The sequence below is a fragment of the Canis lupus genome, chromosome 9 (assembly GCF_048164855.1).
Source record: "Canis lupus baileyi chromosome 9, mCanLup2.hap1, whole genome shotgun sequence".
In the NCBI taxonomy this organism is placed as follows: Eukaryota; Metazoa; Chordata; class Mammalia; order Carnivora; family Canidae; genus Canis; species Canis lupus.
Genome location: NC_132846.1, coordinates 7,128,817 through 7,152,603, shown reverse-complemented (window position 1 = coordinate 7,152,603; position 23,787 = coordinate 7,128,817). Strand labels below are relative to the sequence as shown.

General features: G+C 36.1%; 1 long non-coding RNA gene across 1 annotated transcript in view; it reads left to right on the top strand.

Annotated features, from left to right (window-relative positions):
• The window catches only part of LOC140639348 (uncharacterized), a 58,039-nt gene that overhangs the window by 5,510 nt on the left and 28,742 nt on the right, over window positions 1-23,787 (top strand). The window contains exon 2 of the long non-coding RNA XR_012036087.1: window positions 14,821-14,992. This is a non-coding gene — a long non-coding RNA (uncharacterized lncRNA). The remainder of the gene's footprint in view (window positions 1-14,820; window positions 14,993-23,787) is intronic.

The following is a 23,787-nucleotide window of genomic DNA, read 5'->3' as shown; positions in this document are numbered from 1 at the left end:
AGCAGTTTAATTCTCTTTCCTTCACAGGGAACCTACCCCCTCGCTCTCCAAAGATTTAGCATTTCCTCTGGATCTCTGAATTCTCAAAATTCACCAGGATCTTTAAAATGTCTTCTGCTTGAAACTTGGTGGTTTTGTTCTATCAGAAGGCTGTTACTTTTCTTTAACTCAGGGAAATTATGTTGTATATATGTGCCTTTATTGCTTTTTCCTCTCCCTTGCTTTTTCTTTTCTTTTTCTCTAAAATTCCTAATAGGATGAGATTACATTTCTTGTATCTATCATTCATGAACCTTTATTCTTTCTGACTCATTCTCTTGTACATTTCATTCTGGGAAATTTCCTCAATTTGATCTTCTCAGCAATTTCTTATTGTTCTTCCCATTTAATCATTTTATCTCTTCATTGGATTAAAAAAAATGTCCTCGTTTTTAATTTAGAAGAATTACTGTTCACTGACAGTGAATTGCTGTGGTTTATTTTGCTGCTTTGAGTTTTTGGAGCTTTTTCAGAACACAAGGATGACCCACTCATATGCCCATTGTCTTCCCCAAAGGTTTCCTTCTTCTTTGTCTCCTTCAACCTGATTCTCTACACTTTCTTTCAGTAAGTCCTCAAAACTTGCTTCACTTCTGCTTTCTTTTTATTCCTTCTTTTTGCTCCTTCCCTCGCCTTTACCTTCCGATAACTGTTATGGTTTCTCTCTATTTACAAATATTGTTCCTGTCATTTTCTTCTTAAAGAAGAAAGAAATTGAGGTTAATCCTCAGTCTGTTATCTTGAGCAGGTAGGTAAGAAAGACAACAGTGGAAGAGTTGATGAGAGTTTTGGGGAAAAATAAAAAGAAAAGAAAACTGCTTGTCCCTGTGGTACTTCACCTGGGACAAAATGGGAGGAAGTGAGGAGACTGTAGGAAGGGGGTAACTAAATCAAACTTTAGCCCCTTGGCAGTTTTGGGAAGAGGGTAGAAATGGCAAGACCATTCCTAAATAAAGCCAATAAACTTCCAACCAATGTTGTATAGCTAATAGATCCTATTGTTAATGTGGAGCTTCACAAGTTAAGGGGGCAGCACTGATTTGTTATTAAGATGTTGCAAACACATTTGCACCAACCAGTGAATTCAGTTCTATAGAAGAGACCAGGCTAGTTTTATTTGATTTCCCAGAGTCCTAAGTAATTAACCATGAATAAGAACAAGATAGCAAGTATGATAAATCCCACTGACGTCTCCTCTTCTGTATGATGAAGTAACGTCTAGTAATGTCTATTTAATGTTATCAAATCACCCCAGTATCAATGCCAGTAATTTCTCAATTAGTAAACTGTTCCACCATTTTAATGCTTTCTTATTTTTAAAAGCATTTTCATCTTTATGTTCTCTTTGAATGTCATAGGTACTTCACAGTGAAACCACATTTTGGTGTCAAAATATTTGTGATAGTGGCTCAAAGTAGACATGGTTTAATCTCGTTCCCCAGACTCCTTCATGGTGTTAATAATCACCTTCAGAGTGCAGTTTCCTGGCCATTCTGTATCACCTTTATGCTCTTCCTTTTGAATGGTCCACAATTTGCATAAATGGGGCCCAGAAGAGTACTGTGTCTGAGCTTTAGTGATGAACTGGGTGGAACTGGGGAGGAAGAGGAAAAGAGCATTAAAAAAGCTACCCAACCTAAAACACGGAGCTATTCCCAAGCAGAGTGTACAGACTGTGGATGTTCATTTTGTGCTCAAATAAAATCTAATCTTTCTCTCTCTCTCTCTCTCTCTCTCTCTCTCTTTCTCTCTCTTGCTTTATAATGCAGAGCAGATGTAGCAGTTTGGTCTTTTCCTCTGAGCTCTGTGTTGCTGAATTGAATAGTAACTTGCAAACTGATCTGTAGCCCAGGGAAGAAAAACTGAGAAATTAATTCCTCACCCCCTACTCTTTATATCATATGTGTGACCCTTAATTACATTCACAGGGTCCTATTCAGAATGTGTAATGCAGGTTAGGAGACAAGGGAGCTACCAGACAAACCAGACAAAAAAGATAACCTTGCAAAGCTTTTGTTTGTGAAACAATACCATAACCAGTTAGAAGTTTTACAAGGAAAAACTACATGAGAATAATAGGGCTTTGTAAATCAATTTGGGCTTCAGAGTTTCCATTTGGGGTTCACCTATATAAATGAAAGCAGTGACATTAAACTTACTTCAAATTTTAATCAGTGCTGAATTTAAATAGTATCATATATATAATAGAAAACAATGCATTATCTTCTCAAGACAATCTTCTCTCTCTCGGGATGAGGTCATACCCAGACCCCAAACCATCGTTATTGATGTTCAGGGCTAATGTGTTAATTTATATGTTCCTAACAGTTTTTTTTTTTTAAATTCAGGTGTTTATCCAACTATTTTAAAAGGATAATAACAGGGAGTATACACCAATCTATTACACCACTTTTCACTCTGTGCACATTTCATATGTGCATATGTTAATGACTTTATAGGAAGGAAAACTCATGAGGACAGCTATTCACTGATCATTAATATCTTTGATATAATCTCACATTTTTCTTGTTAATGTAACTATATAAGCTTGTCTGCTACTTGCCCATAGTACTTCAGCTGGTATCTGATTGGCATGTAACAGAAACTGATTAAAATGTGTTACGATGTCACTCTACCTTTCTGTATCTCAGTTTTCTTATCTACAAAACGAAGGGATAGATTGTCTCCAAATTTCCAGTTGGCACTTAGATTTTTTAGTGGGGAAACTTGGACTCCTCACTTTCAACATACCAGTTGGCAAAATTCACAGAGACTTACTTTGTCTCATTTGAAATCTTAAGATTTGGGAAAAATCAAAATTGATCTGCAAATTAGAAAGGAGGAGGGCCCACCCTAGTCTCTTAGCTCCCCAAGTGACTGGTTCTACGCACAGTCAAAAATGTAAATGCTTAAATGGTATGCATATTTGTCTGACAACATAGTCCTTCCTCAATTCAGAAATCATTATGATTGCCTACTATATGCTTGCCTCTCCAGATATACTCCCCATCTGCTTGCTAAATCTTGCTGACAAATTCAAGGAATTAAAGCCCACTGTTCTAAAATTAGATGCAAGATTTAAAAAGCAATTGCCCCAGAGGGACAATCATTAGTTTAAATTTGGGGTAGCATGTAAAATTTATAAAATTGTTTCTGAGGACAGGTTTAATCTCTTGCAATGTTATTTAGGTATGGTTGATATAAGGTACAACTTGACATACACAACGTAATGAGTTTGACACGTGTATATACTTCTAAAACCATCATCGCAATCAACATAGTGAACATTTCTATTACTCCTAGAAGTTTTCCTGTGGCCCTTTGGAATCCAGGCCTCTCTCACATGCCCATCTCTCTCCAGGAAACCACTGTTTTGCTTTCTATCACTGTAGATGAGCTTGCATGACATAGAATTTAATATCAATGGAACCATACTGCATATACTCTTTATAAATGGTTTCTTTCACTCAGCCTAATTATTTTAAGATGCACTCTCTGTTGTTGTGTGTACTGATAGGTTATTCCTTGTTATGGCTGAGATTCCATTGCACGGATATGCCACAATTTGTTTATACATTCACTAATTGATGGAGATTTAAGTTGTTTCCAGTTTGGGGCTACTACAAATAACACTGCTATGAATATTCAAGCACAAGTCTTTGTGAGGTTATATGCTTCCTTTTCTGTTGCATAAATACCTAGGAATGAAATGGCTGGATTGTATAGTAGGTATATGTTTAACTTTTTAAGAAAGACAATTATTGTACAAACTCACTCGTATGTGGAGTTTAAGAAACAAAACAGAGGATCATAGGGGAAAAGAGGGAAAAAAATTAAACAAGACGAAATCAGAGAGAGAGACAAACCATAAGAGACTCTTAATCATAGCAAACAAACTGAGGGTCACTGGAGGGGAAGGGGATAGGGGTTGGGAGCACTGGGTGATGGACTCTAAAGAGGGCATGTGATGCAATGAGCACTGGATATTACATAAGGCTGATGAACCACTGACTCTAGCTCTGAAACCAATAATACATTATATGTTAATTTATTGAATTTAAATAGAATTTTAAAAAAGAAACTGCCAAACTGCTTTTAAAGTTTTGTACTGGAGCACCTGGTTGGCTTAGTTGGTTAAGCACCTGATTCTTAATTTTGGCTCAGGTCATGATCTCAGGGTTGTGAAATTGAGCCCTGCATTGGGTTCTGTGCTGAGTGTGGAGCCCGCTTAAGACTTTCTCTCTCCCTCTCTTTCTGCCCCTCCCCTGCTCATGCTTGCTCTCTATCAGAAATAACTAACAGTGGTCATACTATTTTAAATTCCCACAAGCAGAATGTGACTGTTCCAGTTGCTCTACACCAGAGATAATGTCCCATTAGCCAGATCTGGTCTACCATCTGTTTTTGCTTGGCCCATGAGCTAGGAAAGGCTTTTATATTTTCAAGGGGTTGGGAAAAAATTCAAAAGAACAATAACATTTGTAATATGTAAGAATTATGGAAAATTTGAATTTAGTGTCCATAAATAAAGTTTTATTAAAACATAGCCCTGATCATTTGCAGCTGCCTTTGTGCTCCATGGTTGAATAGCTGTGACTGAGACCACATGGCCCAATGTGGTCAAAATGTCTTCTCATTTTGATATATTTTTAGATTCAGTAGCTAAAATTTTATTTATAATTTGTGCATCTTTTTAAATAAAGAATACTGGTGTGTAGATATGTTTTATCAATGGCTTTGTCTTGTTTGGTATCAGGGTAATACAAGTTTCACAGAATGAATTGGAAAGCTCTCTCCTATTTTTGAAAAGAGTTTGTATAAAAGTAGTATCTCTACTTCTTTAAATGATTGGTAGGATTCACCCTCGAAGCCATCTGGGTTTGAACTTTTCTTGTTCAAAGATAACTAGAGTTTCAATTTCTCCAATAGCTACACAAATATTAAGGTTATCTGTTTCTTCTGGAGTGAGCTTTGGTAGTTTGTCTTAAATTTTTCTGTTCATCTAAATTGTCACATTTATTAGTATAATGTTCAAAATATTCTTTCATTATCTATTTGATCTCTGTAATATCTGTAGTGATAGTTTCTTTTCATCAGACATTAGCAACTTATGCATTTTTCCTTTTTTTCTGTTCAGTCTAGCTGGAAGTTTGTTGTTTTTATCAATTTTATAAAGAGCCTGCTTTTGTTCTATTTATATTCTCTCACTCCTCTCTTTCCTTTTAGTTTTTTTATTTGATTGATTTTTGCTCTTATCTACATTATTTCCTTCTTCATCTTACTTTGGGTTTCATTTCTTCATCTTTGTCTATTTTCATTAGGAAAAAAAACTCAGAACATAGTTTGGAGAACTTTATATTTTGCTACTACAAGTGTTGAATACTAGAAATTTTCCCTTATGCATTGAATAAAATACCACAAATTTTAATATATTATATTACCTTTTTCATTCAACTCAAAATATATTCTAATTTCTCTTGTGGTTTCTTCTTTGAACCACAAGTTGTTTATAAGTTTGTTTTTCAGTTACAATGTATTTGGGGGTTTTCAGAGATATTTTTATTATTTATTTCCAAAATAATTGGAATGTGGTCAGAGAACATATTTTGTAAAATTTGATCATTTTAAAGTTCAATAAATAAATAAAGCTCTCAATAGAGCTGTTTATTGGACTTTCAGAATATGGCTTATCTTAGAAAATGCCTTCTTTATTTGTGCTTAAGGAAAATGTGAGGTGGAATGTCTTACAAATATCAACTACGTCAACTTTCTTCACAATATTATTTGTATTTTCTGTATGTTTATGGACTTTTGGTCTAATTTTCCTATATATTATCTAGAATAGAATGTTGAAATGCCCAGGCATCACAGTGGCTGTCTCTGTTTTTCCTCGCAGTTGTTTCAGTTTCTGCTTATAATTTGAAGCTTATTATTAGATGCGTAAATGTTTAGGATTTTTACATCTTGACCCCTTTATTATTGTAAAATAACCCCCTTAATCCCTGGTAATAGTCGTTGCTCTGAATTCTACTTTGTTTGATATTAAAATAGCTAATCCAGCTTTCTTTTGGTTAGCATTTAGCATATTCTATTTTTTACTGTCCTTGCACTTTTAACCTATTTGCATCTTTGTATTTAAAGTGAATTTCTTTCTACCTCACCGTCATTTTCCTCAATCTCCCATAAATTTTGCAGGGCTTTGGAGCCCAGTCCTATGCTCTACCTATACTCATTTAGATGACAAATACTCCACGTTTTATATCTCTATGCTGAAATTGTGCCTTAACTCCAGATTTTATATAGCTAGCTGCTTACTAAAGATCTCCATTTGGATGTCTAGTAAGCATCTTAGACTTTGTTGGTCCAAAACTAAACTCCTGGTCTTCATCTCCAACCTATAGTCTTTTTTTTTTTAAGATTTTATTTATTTATTCATGAGAGACACACAGAGTGAGAGAGAGAAGCAGAGACACAGGCAGAGGGAGAAGCAGGCTCCATGCAGGGAGCCCGACGTGGGACTCCATTCCGGGGCTCCAGGTTCAGGCCCTGGGCTGAAGGCAGGAGCTAAACCGCTAAGCCACCCAGGGATCCCCCAACCTATAGTCTTTTCTATCTTAGGAAATGGTAAATCTATCCTTTGGCTTGAGTCAAAAATTTTGGAGTCATTTTTTACTTCATTCTTTGATACATACCTTATCTCCATCTCTCATCAAATCCTATTGACCTTACCTTCAGAATATGTTCATATTCCAACAGATCATCACAGCAACATTGCTACCCACAGTGCAAAGCAGCATCATTGCTCTTTCAAATGACAAACGGTCTCATTATCATTTCACCATTTCTACTCTTACCTACCTACTCTACTTTCTGTATAGCTGCTAAAATGATCCTTTCAAAACTTAAATCAAATCATATTTTCTCCTCTATTCAAAACCCACTAATGACCTGCCCTTTCACTCAGAGTAAAAGCCAAAGTCCTTACAATCACCTCAGATTGCCCTATGGCTTTTTTATTATATCCTTCAGCTCTTTTTCAAATGTCAACTCCATAATAAGGCCTTTGCTGACCACTCAATTGAAACTTGTAAAACATCTCCCAAGACCTGGCACTGTCCATTTTCCTCCAAGCTTTATTCATTTTTAAAAGAACTTACCACATCATTGCATACCATGTATTTTATCTATTTATTTTTTATGGTCTGTCTTTCCTAATAAAAGATGAACTCACTGAGAACAGGGTTTTTTCTTTTTTCTGTTTTCTTTCATATTGTAATCCTACCACATGGAAGAGTACCTGGTACTTAATCAATATTAGTTGAAGAAAGAAACAAAACTTTTAGAAACTAAACAATATACTGAGTTTTCAAAAATACATTTGCTAGATATAGAATATTAAAAGTTGTATATGACTCTCACAATTTTGTTCATACTCCTAAGGTATCCACTTATTGCTAACCAAATTAAAGCATGAGTGTCTATTCAATAGTGATGTTGACTAAGGCATGAGAGTTTATTGTGCATGTGTGTGCGTGCATGCACCCTTTGTTCATCACCTCTGCCCACAATATATCATTATTTTGCTCAAGATTCATAATGGCTCCAAACTTACATACACACACACTACCTTGACTTAGGCACACCTTCCTTTCTAATGTAGTTTACCTCACTTCTTACCAAGGACCCATCATTTCTTTAACTCCTTTTCCTGTCTCTAAGAGCACTAAGCCATCACCTGTGAGTTTTCCTCATCCAGAATGTCCTGACATTTCCCATCTATCTTAGAAAACTCTCACTGTTTGCTTTGACAGATGCATGCAATATTGACTTGCCTCTTCTCCGTAGGCTTATAGACATCATTGTTTGTATCATTCATGTAACATTTATCCTAACTTGCCTTATATTGAAGCATGTGTGTCATATGGCTCCATCGTCCTTCTAAAATATCTTCCTGGAAGAGATAATTCTGACCGAATTTAGCTACCTTATCTTCCTTGAGTTTATATCCCTAATGATGAGCACTGAGGGGAATAAACTTACAACCTAGCATATTGATGCTATTCTAAATTCATGACATCCAACTTCCACTGGGCTGCCATTGAGTTCCTAATTAGTTCTTGATCTCATTTCTTTGTAACAGCTATTTCCAACCTTCTCCTTTTTCCTTAAACCTCTGTTCCTGCCAGTTTGCTTCTTACCCCTCAGCATATGTCTTAGCCTCCTACTTTAAGGAGAAAATAGAAGCCTACTACCAGTGTTCTCAACTTCATGCAACCAAAGCAGTTTCTTTGCACCTGCACTTATCCTCTCCTCCTTTCTCTCCATTTCATTTCAGTACATGAATTAACTGTCTAGTGCTAATGTCTCTACCTGGGCTCTTGATCTCTTTCCTTTTCACCTTTCAGCATTCTCCCTCAATGAATGGGGGAGGATTCCTTCTCCTGTACCTTTAGCTCTACCATTTTTTTTGAGCTTACTCCCTATCAGGACTAACCATGCTCAAGTGTTGCCTAACTTTATAACAACCTCTTTGAAAACACATTATTCTCCTAGCCACCAAGTCCTTATCATCTTTCTTTCATAGAAACAGAATTTGAAAGTGTTAAACATCTTTATGGCTATTCTCTTCCCTCTCATACTTCAATCCACTATGCAAATTTTCCTCAACTTCTGATTGGGTTATGTTCCAATAAATCCATTTTAAATTGAAAACATCCTAAGTAAAAAATGTATTTACTATGCCTAATCTACTAAACATCATGGTTTAGCCTAGTTTAGCATAGCCTGCCTTAAATATGCTCAGATCACTCACCTTAACTTGTAGTTGGGCAAAACCATCCAGGACAAAATCTATTTTATAAGATAGTGTTGGATGTCTCATGCAATTTATTGAATACTGTACTGAAAGTGAAAAATGGAATGGTTGTGTGGACACCGAATCATTGAAAGTGTATAACATGAATTGTTTACCCTTGCAATTGCAGGGCTGATTGAGAGCTGTGGCTTGCTATCCATCCAACATCATGAGAGTACTGCACTACATGTGACTAGTCCAGAAAAAGATCCAAAAAATTCAAGTATGGTTTCTACTGAATTCATATCACCCTAGCATCATTGTGAAGTCAAGAAATCATAAGTCAATTTATCATAAGTTGAAACTGTCTATAGCCTAGCTTTCACCCCTACCACTATACTGAAACAGTTATTTTAAATCTTCAAATAAAGTCTTACTTTGTAACATGATGAATAATACTTAGAATCCTGCATTTTGATCCCCTGTATGTCTTCCTCAGTGTTTCTGTTCTTACTCTTCCCCTTCCTCCAAACACTATGCACCACAGTTTCTTATAAATCTTAGAACATATAATGATGTCTCTCCTTCTCTGACCTTCAGGATTTCATATCTTATAATCTTTGCTGATTGGTTAGCATTCATATATTTTCCAAGTCTCATTTGGGAAATTGATTTATTCAGAAAATTTCTCTTCTTGATTTTTTCCCAAGTCTGAGGTTAAAGTTGTCCAGTATGTTGTCCCATAGCAGGCCATACTCCTCACATCGTAATTGTTCATTTAATTGTCTATATCCTCCACTAGATCACAAATTTCATTATGGCATAAAGCTTTGTTTGTCATTGTCATCCATGGTTCCCAAATATGATGCTCTAGGCCAGTAAACACATACACACACACACACACACATACACGCACACACTGTGACTTTAGTCACTGTGATATTTGCAATATACATATATTGTGTGTGTGTTTATATACATAGTAATTTCTAACAATAGACTTTTCATGTTCTCATTTACAAACAAATAGAATTTGTGAAGCAAAAGATGAAAACATTTTGATGTTTTCATAGGTTACACTGTCACTGTAAGTTGTCACACTGGCTTAACATTTTTGAAATATAAGAGAATCCCTTCCGTAGCTATTTTTAACTACAAAATATTTTTCCAATAATATAGTCAAAATTTAATATAATATGCATGTAATATTAATATATACTAATGTAGTATAGATATTAACTAAATATTAGAGTACCCAGGACTTAGTCCTTGATCCTCATCCTTTTCCTGTCCATCATTCTTTAGATTTTCATAATCAATCTCTTTGTTTAAATATTCTAACAGTTACCTATTGCTCTGCAGCCAATCACCCCAAAATTTGGTGGTCTAAAACATAATTTATTGTGTTTCATGGTTCTGTGGAAGGTTATTCCTAACTTACTCACATGACTGCAGTCAGCTGAAAGGTATATTGGAAGGTCCAGGATGGCCTCACACATCGGGGTGGCAGTTGATTCTGATTGTCAGCTGGTATGTTTTGGTTCTCCTGCTTGTTGCCTCTCATCTTCCTGTTGGTCAGACTGGCATCCTTATGTGGCAGTCTCAGGGCAGTGTTCTTAAAAGGGTAGAAGGGAAAGCTGAAAGGCCTGTACAGATCTAGCTCAAAAGTCATATTATCCCTTCTGGCACAGTCTGTTGGTTGTAGTAAGTTGCAAGACCACATTCAAGAGACAGGAAAATAGATTTCACATTTTTGGTGAAAGGAAAAAAAAGTCCTATCACAAAAGTACAGGCAAAATGCTCCAAAAACCACCTTCCCCATCCCAATTAATAGCAAATCCATCCCTCTCTCTACCTGTTCTGGCAAAAATCCTTGATGTTGTCCTTGTCTAGAATGACTATATAATTTATCATCCAAACTGGGTTACACTTGGAAGAGAAAACAGAAGTGAAAAATAATTGAAATTATATAATTTTTGAAATGGGTATTTTGCAATGGAAAATTAGACTTTATTGCAGATCTAGAAAATAATTCATTCATAACTACTTTTGAAAACACATTTCTAAAGTAAAATTTACATATATCCTTATATATAGAAAATATGAAACAGTAATTTGAATTACTGATACAGTCAGTAGATTCTTCTCTGTATAATATAGTATTTTTAAATGAGAAAAACACTATATCCACAAGTGTCAAGAAACCGGGAAGCTCAGAGTAAATTCTATTAAATGGAAGAGATCTCAATTCTGCTTTCTTTCATTAAAGTATACATATAGTTCATTTAAAATAGGCCACAAATTCGTTTTGCCTCCATCAAGTGCCTCCATCAAGAGGACCTTTCTTTGATAAATATTTTTATGATAAAAATTTGTCAAACCATTTTCTCTACATATACTTCTTTTGAGTGTTGCTCCAAATTTAGATACCGCAAAACCATAGGACTTTGCAATTTTATCCCACTGGCACAGAATATATAAATATACAATTAAAAGTTCTATGAAATGAATCCTTCTACACTTGGAATATTTCAAAGTAAAGTTGTAAAATTTCAAAATGAAATTGTGTACTTCATTTGATCCATCATCATTTATTTTGTCTGTTATTCTTTCGTTTTTATAGAGATAAATATAAAAGTCTTTCTGTTTTCAGGCTTTAGTTTTATTAGCTGCAATACATTAAAAACTTCAGTAGCTGGAGTTTTGTTTTGTTTAGGTTTTCTCATTACTGAATACTTCAGTTAAACACTTCCAATGCTTTTGAAGACAAGAATTAGAAGACACAGTCAGAAAAGTTTCATTGCCATTTGGAATACTTAGTAGTATTTGAAGGAATCAACTACAAACTACAGATTTCACTAATTTGCCGACAGCAGCTATCTGTCTTTTTAAAAAATTAAACATCAGCTTTATAGCTCAGTTTTTCTCTGTGTCTATAAATTATGTGTAAATTTTGACAACTTTCATTTTTATTTTTAGAATATCACCCCAAATTTGGACTCAATTTTGAGTTGTATATATTCTACAATCAATTCCAATATACTTCTACTTCATGAGTATCTTAGTAAGCATGTTGTTATTTTCATTTTGATTATGAAACTGTATTCCCCAAAATCTCATTCAAATTTTCACTGTAAAACAAATAATTCTATCTTTATTGCTGCATTTAACCAAGTGGAATTTGAAATAATGTCAGAAATTTCACCTTCAAAGAAATGAAATTTTAAAAGCTTTACTTTGAACTGAAGCTGAATAAAGTAATCAAACCATTACTGAATTAATGGATTTTCTATTTGAAAAATTTGATGACACTCATAGGGCACCAACATCACTTAAAAGCTCTTCAGCTGTTGAACCATAAGAAAACTTGAAATGGAAGATGAGCAAAAGTAGTTTAAAATAATGAACATTGATCTAAATGAAAAGTCATTCTTCATTTAGTGATCTGTGAACTTGTATTTGGCAGGTGCACATATAAAATCGTTTTGAAGGACAATCTTCTTTAAAAAAATAAACCTTAAGGTTGATGCTGATACTTCATCACAATTTTGCCCTGTTTTTATTTTCTTTTTTTAAAAAAAAATCTCAGCACCAGTATCACCCCATTTGATGTTGGTAGAATCTAGGGTCTCAATCCTGGAAGATGGAGATGGGCTTTCTATGATGACATGTCTCCAGTTTTCAGCCTTGACTGTGTGCTGTTGAATTTTCTGTGAGTGGAATCTCATGGGAACATGTTCACCATTGTGTCCTGGGGGCATAGCTGGCACTGTACCAGGAGATACAGCTCTGTGTAGAATGAGGAGGAGCAGAAAACTATCCTCTGTTTTTCATGGGACTTGTAGTATCATTAATATCCCCATGAAAGATGGTAAATATCATCAAGAGTTTATGCAGGTTGCATATTTATCATCAAATTTCTTGAGGAATGGAGACTCTGTACCCCTTTTTTGAAAATTGCTAAACATGAATTTAGTGTTTTCTAGTTTAGTGAGACCAAAAAAAGCTTATTGGAAAGAATTACAAAATAGTAAAAAATAGTTTTAGATCTATGCCATATAATAAATGATAATAATATATCATAGATTATAATAATATATAATAATATATCATATCATAATAATATATCATAATAATATCATAGATTATCAAACTATGTAGCAAGCATACTCAGATTCCTTTCTACACAGGAATAGCTAATTTCTAATCTCCTCTCATATTTCAGAAGTCACTGTGACCGTGGACACTACTGACTGGTGGTCTGGGGGCATAGCATGTCTCCCGGCCTAGTGGGATAACTGGTTACTATCAGGTAGTCAGTAGGAAGGATGGTACTGAATACTTCTGTCCACTGGAGAGCATGGAGTTACTGTTTCTAAGGGAGCACACTTTGATCAAAGAAGCATAAAGTCTTTTCTTCTTTCCACCCCACACCCAATCCATCAGCACATCCTGTTTTCTCTATCTGCATCACTTGTCTAGAATCTTACCATATCTTGTGATCTCCTTGACTACCTCTATGGTTCAAGTAACCATTTTACATAGCCTGGATTCCTGTGCTAGCCTCTTATCTGGCCTCCATGCTCTACTTTTGTCCCTCAAAAGTCTATTTTCAATACAGTAGCTTAGTGAAATTCTAAAAATTTAAGTTAACACCTTTCATTCCTCTATTAGAAACCCAGTAATGGCTCTCTAGTTAGCTCAAAGTAACCACCAAAATGCTGCTCTTGAACTCCACACCCTTCTCTATTTGGCACCATTCCCCTTTTATGAGCCACGTCCAGCCACAGACAATTCTTTGAGGGCCTTTTGTCTAACTGGTGCTTTTATTTGGAATTCACCTTCCCTGTATATTCTCTTGGCAAAATCTCCTCACCTTATTTCAGAACACAAATGTAAATCGCATCTCCTCAATGGGTTTACTTTATTATTCTACTTAATACAGCTATCTGAACACACCCCTACCTTACTATGAGGGTCTGTACTCTACTACTTTTCAGCGTCTATACACTATATGAGCTCCAGTACTGGTCAGCTTAGCCTATCATATTACTGTCATACCGTAGTAACACAACACCTCCATTACTTACAGCAACATTTTACATCATAGATTGACTGAGGCTGTGCTTCAATATCACTTTCATTCTGAATATTCAATGCTGAATTGTCTTTTTCACCTGGTAGAAAACAGAGGCTCCTGCTTGGAATAGCATCCATTATTCCCACTGACATTTTATTAGCTAAAACAGGTAATATGGCCAAACTTGAAGTAAAAAAATGTAGGAAGAAAATCCTCCATAGAAAGGGGCTTAATACTAGTTGATGTTTTTTATTTATTGTGATCCCCCCTAGCACCTCAAGGGCAGGGCTCTTTTTCTCTTTTGTTCATGTTTTTTTCTCCCCCTGGTAAGTATTGAGAACATAGAACAGACTTGACACATGGGACCTATTAAGTAAAATTTTATTGAATAAGAAAATGAACAAAAATGCACCACTATATGGTTTTACATTTCCAAAACTATCTAAAGCTCTTTAGAGTTGCCATGGCTAACTATAACTTAAAAAAAAAAAGATCATAGGCTTGTATATCAATTTATTGTTGATAGCTAACTTCAGTGAGCATATAAGAATATAGTGGAGGGTCATAAATAACATTCCAATGATAAGGGAATAAGGGGAGTGTTGCTATTTCTGTAGCTTTGTAAGTGGTTACTTGGCTTCAGACATCTTTCCTTTGCTAATAGTATTCATATAGCACTGTGACTAACCCAAAGGGGCATGTCATGATTAGTTTAGGCCAATAATGGCACTTATTTTCTTCTCTTACCCCTTGCAGAGATTGTTCTGGGATGATTTCTTAAAGAAGTAGTTTGGTGAGATCATCTGGAAGTCAGTTTGCTCCCTAATGAAAGAGACAGTTGTGTAAGGAGAATATTTTTCTTAGCCCTCTTCTCCCTCTTTTTTTACTTGGGTGCTGTTGGATAAAGATGATATGACTAGGACTATGGCAGCCATTTTGTGACCATGAAGTGACAAAAATGGGAATGAAAACAAACACATGGAGAATGAAGGATTAGACCAATGGAAAGAACCAGTGTCTTTTATCATATCATTAAGCTGCTAAAACAATTCTGCAATTACCTGCATATAGCATTCGTGGTAAGTAAACAATATACATACTTGCATAGTGGTTCAAGACACTTTGTGTCTGGCAGCTGAAGGTGTCCCAAGACAGATCTCTTGGGTCAAAAAAAAAAAATCATTAATAGATATTGCAACATCTCATAGTATGGTATGTTTCAAATATGTTTAAAAAAGATCTGAAAAAAGTAAGGAGCAAATTGAAACTGTAACTTTGGCATTTTGCCAATATATTGGATGTGGTCAAAATGCTAGAAGGTAAATTGGTTTGATCATCTATAAATGGGAAAAAATTTTTAGAATTGACCAAGAGAAGCAATCTGAGTGGTTTTTGTTTGTTTGGTTTTTTGGTCAACCAGCTATTCCAAAATCATTTAGATCTCATCATAAATTGAAATGTTCTAGACCATGCTATAGTACTACATTAATGTAGAAATACAAGATACATGGTAATTATTTTACTATTTAGCATATATGCTTGACTTTAAAAGGGTCTAGTACTAATTTGGGGCTAAATATGGTTTTATAATTTCATAAACAATGGTACATACCTTTGGAAGCATTTGGTAATCAATATGGGATTTTGAATATTAATATATCATGTGTAGAAAATGGATGTTTTCCTCCAAATCCAGGAAGACATTATGGATTTTAGAAAAAGTCATAAAGGGCAGCCCAGGTGGCTCAGTGGTTTAGCACTGCCTTCAGCCCAGGGCGTGATCCTGGAGACTCGGGATCGAGTCCCACGTCAGGCTCCCTGCATGGAGCCTGCCTCTCCCTCTGCCTGTGTCTCTACCTCTCTCTCTCTCTCTCTCTCTCTCTGTGTGTGTGTGTCTCTTATGAATAAACAAATCTTTAAAAAAAGTCATAAAAACTTAAAGAGCTCTGTTTGCCCCTATGAGAAGATGTCAGTGACATAAGGAAGGGAATAAATGGCATTTATATTGAATTGAAACATGTATTAGATATAAATTCATTTAGGAGTAAATAACAGACAATTCCATTACCATAACTTAAATAGGGTTTTGTCTCATGAAACAGGAAGTTAAAGGGTGGAAAATTCAGGATTGCCATGACAGTTCAATGATGCCATTAGGAACTAAAACTCTTCTATCCTCAGCTACTCCATCCTTATTACGCATTTACTAACCTTTATTATTTCCTGTCTCGGGGTTGAAGAATGGAATTTTTATCTTATGTCACCATTCATGGACAGAGGAAGGGTAAGGTCTAAATCTCATTAGGTAATGCCCCCCCACTTTTTTTTAAAGATTTTATTTTTTTATTCATGAGACACACACACACACACACACACACACACACACACAGACGCAAAGACACAAGCAGAGGGAGAAGCAGGCTCCATGCAGGGAACCCGACGTGGGACTCGATCCCAGGTATCCAATCATGCCCTGGGCCAAAGGCAGGCTCTAAACCACTGGGCCACCTAGGGATCCCCAGGTAATGCCTTTTGATTTGGGGAAGCAAACTCCAGACTTTTGGTGATATTTCATTGACCAGAACTGTGTCACAAGCCTACAACTGGCAGCAAGGTAGAGTAGGAAATTGATAATTTTAACTTCCTGGCCTTTATAGTAAAATAATGCAAGGGTAAAAGAATTACAAAGGGGTTCTAGACACTTAAGAAGGTATGATTATATGGAAAATCATAATTATTTTTATGGTCTTTCATTGAAGCTAAGAAAGTACTTACGAATCTTCATAAATACAGTTGGAAGAAGCATCTTTTTCTACCAAGGTAATGTCATTTTCCCTTCCTGTGATTCATTGCCTTCCTTCATTTCTCCTATATGAACATTACCCAACTTTTGAATTAACTACATAATTTACAGTGCCTAGCACAGAATGAAAATGTAAGGCCCTGACTAAGGGTTAGGAAGTCTGTCTCCCAGTTTGATGCAGCTGCTACCCCAACCCATGGGGTTAGGTGATCCTTCTCCCCCAAGAGATTGTATCCTCTGTGTTGGGACATGCTTTACCTAAATTGAGAGATGGTGAGATGCCGCTACTGAACTGCCACTGAATATGCCTTTCCTGACTCTTCTAGTTTTTCTTAATCCTCAATTGTGCCCTATGGGTAATCATGATTCCCTAGACTGATTATAAACTTCCTGGGTAGTTTCAGCTGTGTCTTACACTGTTTTTAGCATTATCCTGGAACTCAGCCCTTGGTAGATCCCTGAGACATCATTAATTGTTCTTCCATTTGTCCTTAACTACAGCAGGTGATCTCTTAGTGGTAGTGGTGAATCCTGTTATTTAGTGGCCAGCGGTAAGGTCCTGACATATATTGTAGAGCTAAATGTTTGACACAGAGACTTTTCCAATGGTCCCTACCATGCTCTAGGTCAATGCTCTCCTTGGTGATTCCATGACCACAGCTTCATGGTCCTTAAGGCCACATGCTGCATCTCCAATTCAAGAAGGGCTGTAGAGACAAAATTCACTCCTTCCTGGCTTTAGACTTAGGTTCTTCTTTAATTCCTATTATAAGCTGGGTCCTAACAGTGTCTATTCTCCATGTACTGTATATTCAGAGAAAGACCTCCACAATCAGAAAGTAATTAGATTCTCTATTCTGTTCCACTGATCTATGTTTCTGTTTTTTGTGCCAGTACCATACTGTCTTGATGACCACAGCTTTGTAATATACCTTCAAATCAGACATTATGATGCTACCAGTTTTGATTTTATTTTTCAACATTCCTTTGGTTATTTGGGGTCTTTTCTGATTCCATATGAGTTTTAGGATTATTTGTTCCAGCTCTATGAAAAATGTCAGTGGTATTTTGATAGAGATTGCATTGAATGTATAGATTGCTCTGGGTAGCACAGACATTTTAAAAATATTTACTTTTCCAATCCATAAGTATGAAATGTTTTCCATTTCTTTGTGTCTTCTTCAATTTCTTTCATATGTGTTCTGTAGCTTTTAGAGGACAAATCCTTTACCTCTTTGGTTAAGTTTATTCCTAGGTATCTTATGCATTTGATGCAGTTGTAAATGGGATTGATTCCTTAAATTTCCCTTTCTTTAGTCTTAGTGTATAGAAATGCAACTGATTTCTGTGCACTGATTTTATATCCTGCCATGTTACTGAATTCCTGTAAGAGTTCTAGGAATTTTGGGGTGGAGTCTTTTCAGTTTTCCACATAAAGTATCATATTATCTGCAAAGAGTGATAGTTTTTCTTCTTCTTTGCCAATTTGAATTCCTTTTTTTTTTTTTTTTTTGTCTGATTGATGAAGCTAGGACTTCTAGTACTATGTTCAACAGTGGTGAAAGTAGTCATCCGTATCATGTTCTTATCTTAGGGGAAAAGCTCTTAGTTTTTCCCCATTGAGAATGGATATTTTCTGTGGGCTTTTTGTAGATGGTTTTTATGATATTTAAGTAGGTTCCCTCTATCAATACACTGAGACAGGAATCCGTCAAAACCAAGAGGACAACACAGGCAGCAACCTCTTCGACCTCAACCACAGCAACTTCTTGCTAGACACATCTCCAAAGACAAGGGAAACAAAAGCAAAAATGAGCTCTTTGGACTTCATCAAGATAAAAAGCTTCTGCACAGCAAGGAAAAGTCAACAAAACTAAAAGACAACCTACAGAATGGGAGAAGATATTGTAAATGACATATCAGATAAAGGGCTAGTGTCAAAGATCTATAAAGAACTTCTTAAACTCAACACCCAAAACACAAATAATCCAGTCAGAAAATGGGCAGAAGACACGAACAGACATTTCTCAAAAGAAGACATACAAATAGTCAACAGATACATGAAAAAATGCTCCACATCACTTACCTTCAGGGAAACACAAATCAAGATCACAATGAGATACCACCTTACACCAGTCAGAAAGGCTAAAATTAACAAGAGAGGAAACAACAAGTGTTGACAAGAATGTGGAGAAAGAGGAACCCCATACACTGTTGGTGGGATTACAAGCTGGTACAGCCACTCAGGAAAATGGTCTAGAGGTTCCTCAAGAAGTTAAAAACAGAGCTACCCTAAGACCCAGCAATTGCACTACTAGGCATTTACCCCAAAGATATAAATGTAAGGATCCAAAGGGGAATCTGTACCCCAATGTTCATAGTAGCAATGTCCACAATAGCCAAACTGGAAAGAGTCAAGATGTCCATCAACAGATGAATGGATATATATATATATATTCAGAAAGGATGAATACTTACTACCATTTATGTTGACATGGATGGACTGGAGGTATTGTGCTGAGTGAATTAAGTCAATCAGAGAAAGAATTATCATATGGTTTCACTCATATGTGAAATATAGGAAACAGCACAGAGTATCATAGGAGAAAGGAGGGAAACTTGAATGGGAAGTCATCAGAGAAGGAGAAAAACCATGAGAAACTCTAAAGTATAGGAAACAAACTGAGGGTGCTGGAGGCAAGGTGGGGTAACTGGGTAATGGGCATTAAGGGGGGCATGTGATATGATGAGCAATGGATGATATACACAACTGATAAATTGTTGAACACTAAATCTGAAACTAATGATGTACTTACTATATGTTGGCTAATTGAATTTAAATTAAAAAATAAAATAACAAGTAATTAGAAGCAATCCTACCTTTTTCCTGATGTTTCTTAAAGGTCCAAGGAATTCAATGCATAATTCATAGCAATATCCTCACACTCTGTCATTTCCCCCCAAACCTCTGCATCCACACCTTATATCCTCATCCTACAAAAACTCCTAGAGGAACACATTTTATTTGGCTCTTGGAATCTTCACTGTATCCCTCACTTTATTAGATCTTCTCTTTCACTTTCCTTTGAGTGTGGACATAATTTCTCCTGAGCTTCCCACTCTAATGGTATTCCCTCTTCCCCACAAGACGCATAGAAAGGCCCAGAGATTTCTCTTACAGGCTCAAAATCTCCCTTTGAAGTTTGGAGAGACAGAGAGACCCAAAAGGCAAGGGGGGTTGAGGGAGAAGGTTGAAACATTCATAATTGAGTATCTTTTAAAATCCCGTCTCTCTGAAAATCACTGCCCATGCTGCTGCTCGGACTTTCTTTCCCCAGACAAGAAAGAGATCTGTCTCAGTGAGTACACACAGAACTGTGCTGTGCTTGGGGGCAGAGAGCCAAGATTAGTTTCTGTTTATCATGGGAAAGAGCTCAAGGTAGTTAGTTTTAAGCTGAACTGAATCTAGTATCATTCATCTGTTTATGTTCTTTTAAAAAAGCCTTTAAAAATTCAGTGCACAACAACAACAACAAAAAAGCAAATTGTCCTTTGATTCCATAATGGCTTTTATTCCCCAGAATTGCAGTGTGCAAATAAAGGAAAGCAAATTATGTTCTGAATTAAACTTTTCTTGCTTCAGCTAGGCTGAGTCACCTTTGACGTTCCATTTTTTGAACAGAGCCAACTGCACATCTAGAGCTATTTTCAAAGATGTCACGTACAAACCTGCAAACTTTAGGATGTTCCACTTCGGGCGTGTCATCTAAAAGAACGTAACTGGGCTGCACTTACCATATATTTCCCTAGGCTTTGGTTCCTTCTGAAATCTATTGGTATCTACAATAGCATCCAGAATATTAAAGTACAGTCATTATGGATGCAGGCCTCCCTGGTCCTCTTGGATGCACCACAGATGGCAAGATGCAATCAGAGGGGGAACATAAGTACATTAAGCTTCTCCTTGCATATATCCCATGGTAGGGAGATAAGCAAATACTAAGCAATTTTTCCATAAACAATTTCAGAAAGTTTCTTAGGCTTTCAAATAGCCAAGAACATAAGCATTAGCTGATGGTCCTAATAAGTAAATCATTATAGCACATTCAGAAAGAATGTTCTCTGTAGAGGTTGGAAAGAGAGTGATATAGAATGTATATGATTAACATTAAGCAGAGGACCTAAACAGTAATAATCTACATTTCTGTGTTCTATAGAATCTGTTTTTTCACTAAATGCTGGACATGAAGGCATCCTGTACAGTCAGCAGAAGGTCCCAAATTTCTCTACAGGAGGGACTGGAGGTATCAATCTAGAGAGAGAGTAAATGCAGCTAGTCTGGAAACTCTGTTCATTTATAAATGCCTAATTTTATTTAGATAACATAAATATTCAGAGTACCTTCGAGAATGCCAATGGAGATTATTCAAGGAGGGGAAGCTGGCTAGCACCCTTCCAAGCCACCCGTACCTTGGTGCAGAATCTGTGCAGAATCCAATCTTCCAAAGAGTGAAGGTATCATTTCAAAATATTTCTGAGAAATATTAACTTGCAATGATTGGAAACCAACCTCCAGGGAAAGACCCAGAATCAACTGAATACCTCTGATTTTTTTGAGTTTTAAAGGAGGCAGGTGGATGTATTGTTTGGAGCATGAGTTTTAGAGTCAGAGAGAATTGTTTTTAAATCCCAGTTCCACCATTTATCTGTTGTTTGACCTTGGGCAAGTCGCTTTATCTCCCTGACTCTCAGATGCTTTATTTGTAAGTAACCTACTGCCTAGGGTTATTTGGCTCAAGATAGTATGCGCATAGCTCCTAAGACATTGCTTTGGCACCTCTTTGGTGCTTAGAAATGATGGCTTTTATAGTCACTGTCATCATTGATGTTATTATATTGAACCAGTATCTGCCCTTCACTGTATTATCCTCTTTCATTCACCTAACAAAAAACAGAGTCTTTATCTGGACTCAGGCCTTGTCATAGGTCAGGAAGACACCACGTTGAGAAGTTGAAAGTTTGGCAAAATGGAAAGACGTGCACATTAATTTCTAACAATAACTTGGCAATTATGTACGAAGTGCAAGGGGTGTGCTGAGGAGCAGACCCTGAATCCTGACTGTGGCAAGTCGAGTATGCTTTGTAGAGGAGTTGACATATTTTAATTGGTTCTCAAAGATAGATATAAGTTCATTGGCTGGGGGATGGGGTAGAGAATTTCAGACTGAAAGAAAGAACAGTGTGAGTAAAGGAAAACAACTTTAGAAGTATCGAGTTTCTTAGAGTGACTAGTTCTTAGAAACCAGAGCATAATTTTAATGAAAGGGAGATAGTTTGGAGGTTGGGATAGAAGAGGAGTGGCAGGAGAAGAATGTGAGCTGTAGTCAGAAATCCTGTAAGGCCACTGGGTTCCCACTTATGCTGTGTGTATGCAGAGACACTAGGAGGTTTTTAAGCCAGTAAGATTTATGTTTTGGAAAGATAATTCTGATATGTTGTGAAGGATTTGTGTGGGAGAAATACAAGATGAGATGCAGGGACACTAATTACAAAATTATTGCAACAAGGAGGCATTTTAGGTCAGAGCAATAGCAATAGAGAGAGGAAGGTGTATTTCAGGAATAGAAAGGCAGGTATCTGCAGTGAAAATATTTACCCTTCACCACCAAGGCTTTTTCAGATATTCTAAGACAACTGTTATGAGCTTTCTAATCTTCCATTTGTCCAACCAATCATCTCCCGCCCTTTTGTTGTGATTTAGAGATGCCTTGTCTTCCCTAGCATATTTTTTATGAGTAATCTAAGTTTGTCATTTTTCTCTCTTAAAATGAGGTGCCTGAACTGAAATCCATATTCAAAAAGTAGGCCCATCACCCTACCATGACAACCCTGACACTGTACATTTATTAATTTAGTATAAAATGGAATTATCTTTTCAAAAGTCTTATCATAATCTTAGCATCTTTTGAAACTATAGTCAACTAATACCCCTGGACCTTTTTTCCCCCCTTTTAGCTGCTGTGCTATTTTTTAGCATTTGATTTGCAAGATTTCCACTTGTCCACATAATCTGATATTTTGACAGGCTGAATTAGTTGGACAGTGTCTGGGAAAAATCCCTAGAAGAATATTTGATGAAGTGGTTTATGTTTCTGAATAAGAAAGAGTGATTTATGGATAATCACATCAATTAAGCTATTTGGTAAGCTGTTTGTATAGGCTTACATAAAATAAGTTGTGATTCAAAACATTTATCTTAAATCTGGAGTCTAAAACACGTAGTTCTGGAATGCACCCCCACCCACGAATTATTTCATAGCAGAGGAATTTTTAGGCAATGGGGAACCGATCTTAAAAAAATACTTTTAAACTTCATTTGATATCTAGAGCAACAAATTTACCTGTACTTTCTCATAAACCCAAATCATCTAGATAAATAGAAGGTAGAATAATGATAATTCATGTTAAAAAGAAACCAACTAAATATTCTTGTTGGTAAATTCATAACGTTGCCTTGAGCAGATCATCCTCACAGTGTCTCTGTTTCCCCCTATGTAAAATAGGGAAAACAACAATAAAAATAGTAACAGTAACTCAAGGAGGCATTATGAGGAGTAAGCATATTTGTAGGATAATTCAAATTCCACCAGGCTTATAAAAAGCACTATGTAGTAAGCATAATGTAAATGTTTGTTAATTAGATAAGTATAATTTTTTTTTTTTTTTTACATCACTACCAAACTGAAGTAGCCACTACTCACATGGAGAAGAGCAAAGACCTCACTCATATTCTCTTTCTCTAGTTTACCTTCAGCGGAATAAGAATATTTGATCATTCACCCAGAAGGGTTTACTAGGCACCTACTATATTCCAGATGCTGTATTTAACTTGTGCTTATAAAATATTAATAAGACATGATCTTTGCTTTAAAAATGTAGAGTCTATTAATTTTAAACCACAAATACTTAAACCACAGTTACAGCACAGGCCATAGCATCAATGGACAAATCATTGCTTTCAGCCATATACACTTGGGTATCTCTATGCTTTTACATATTCTCTCACAAAAA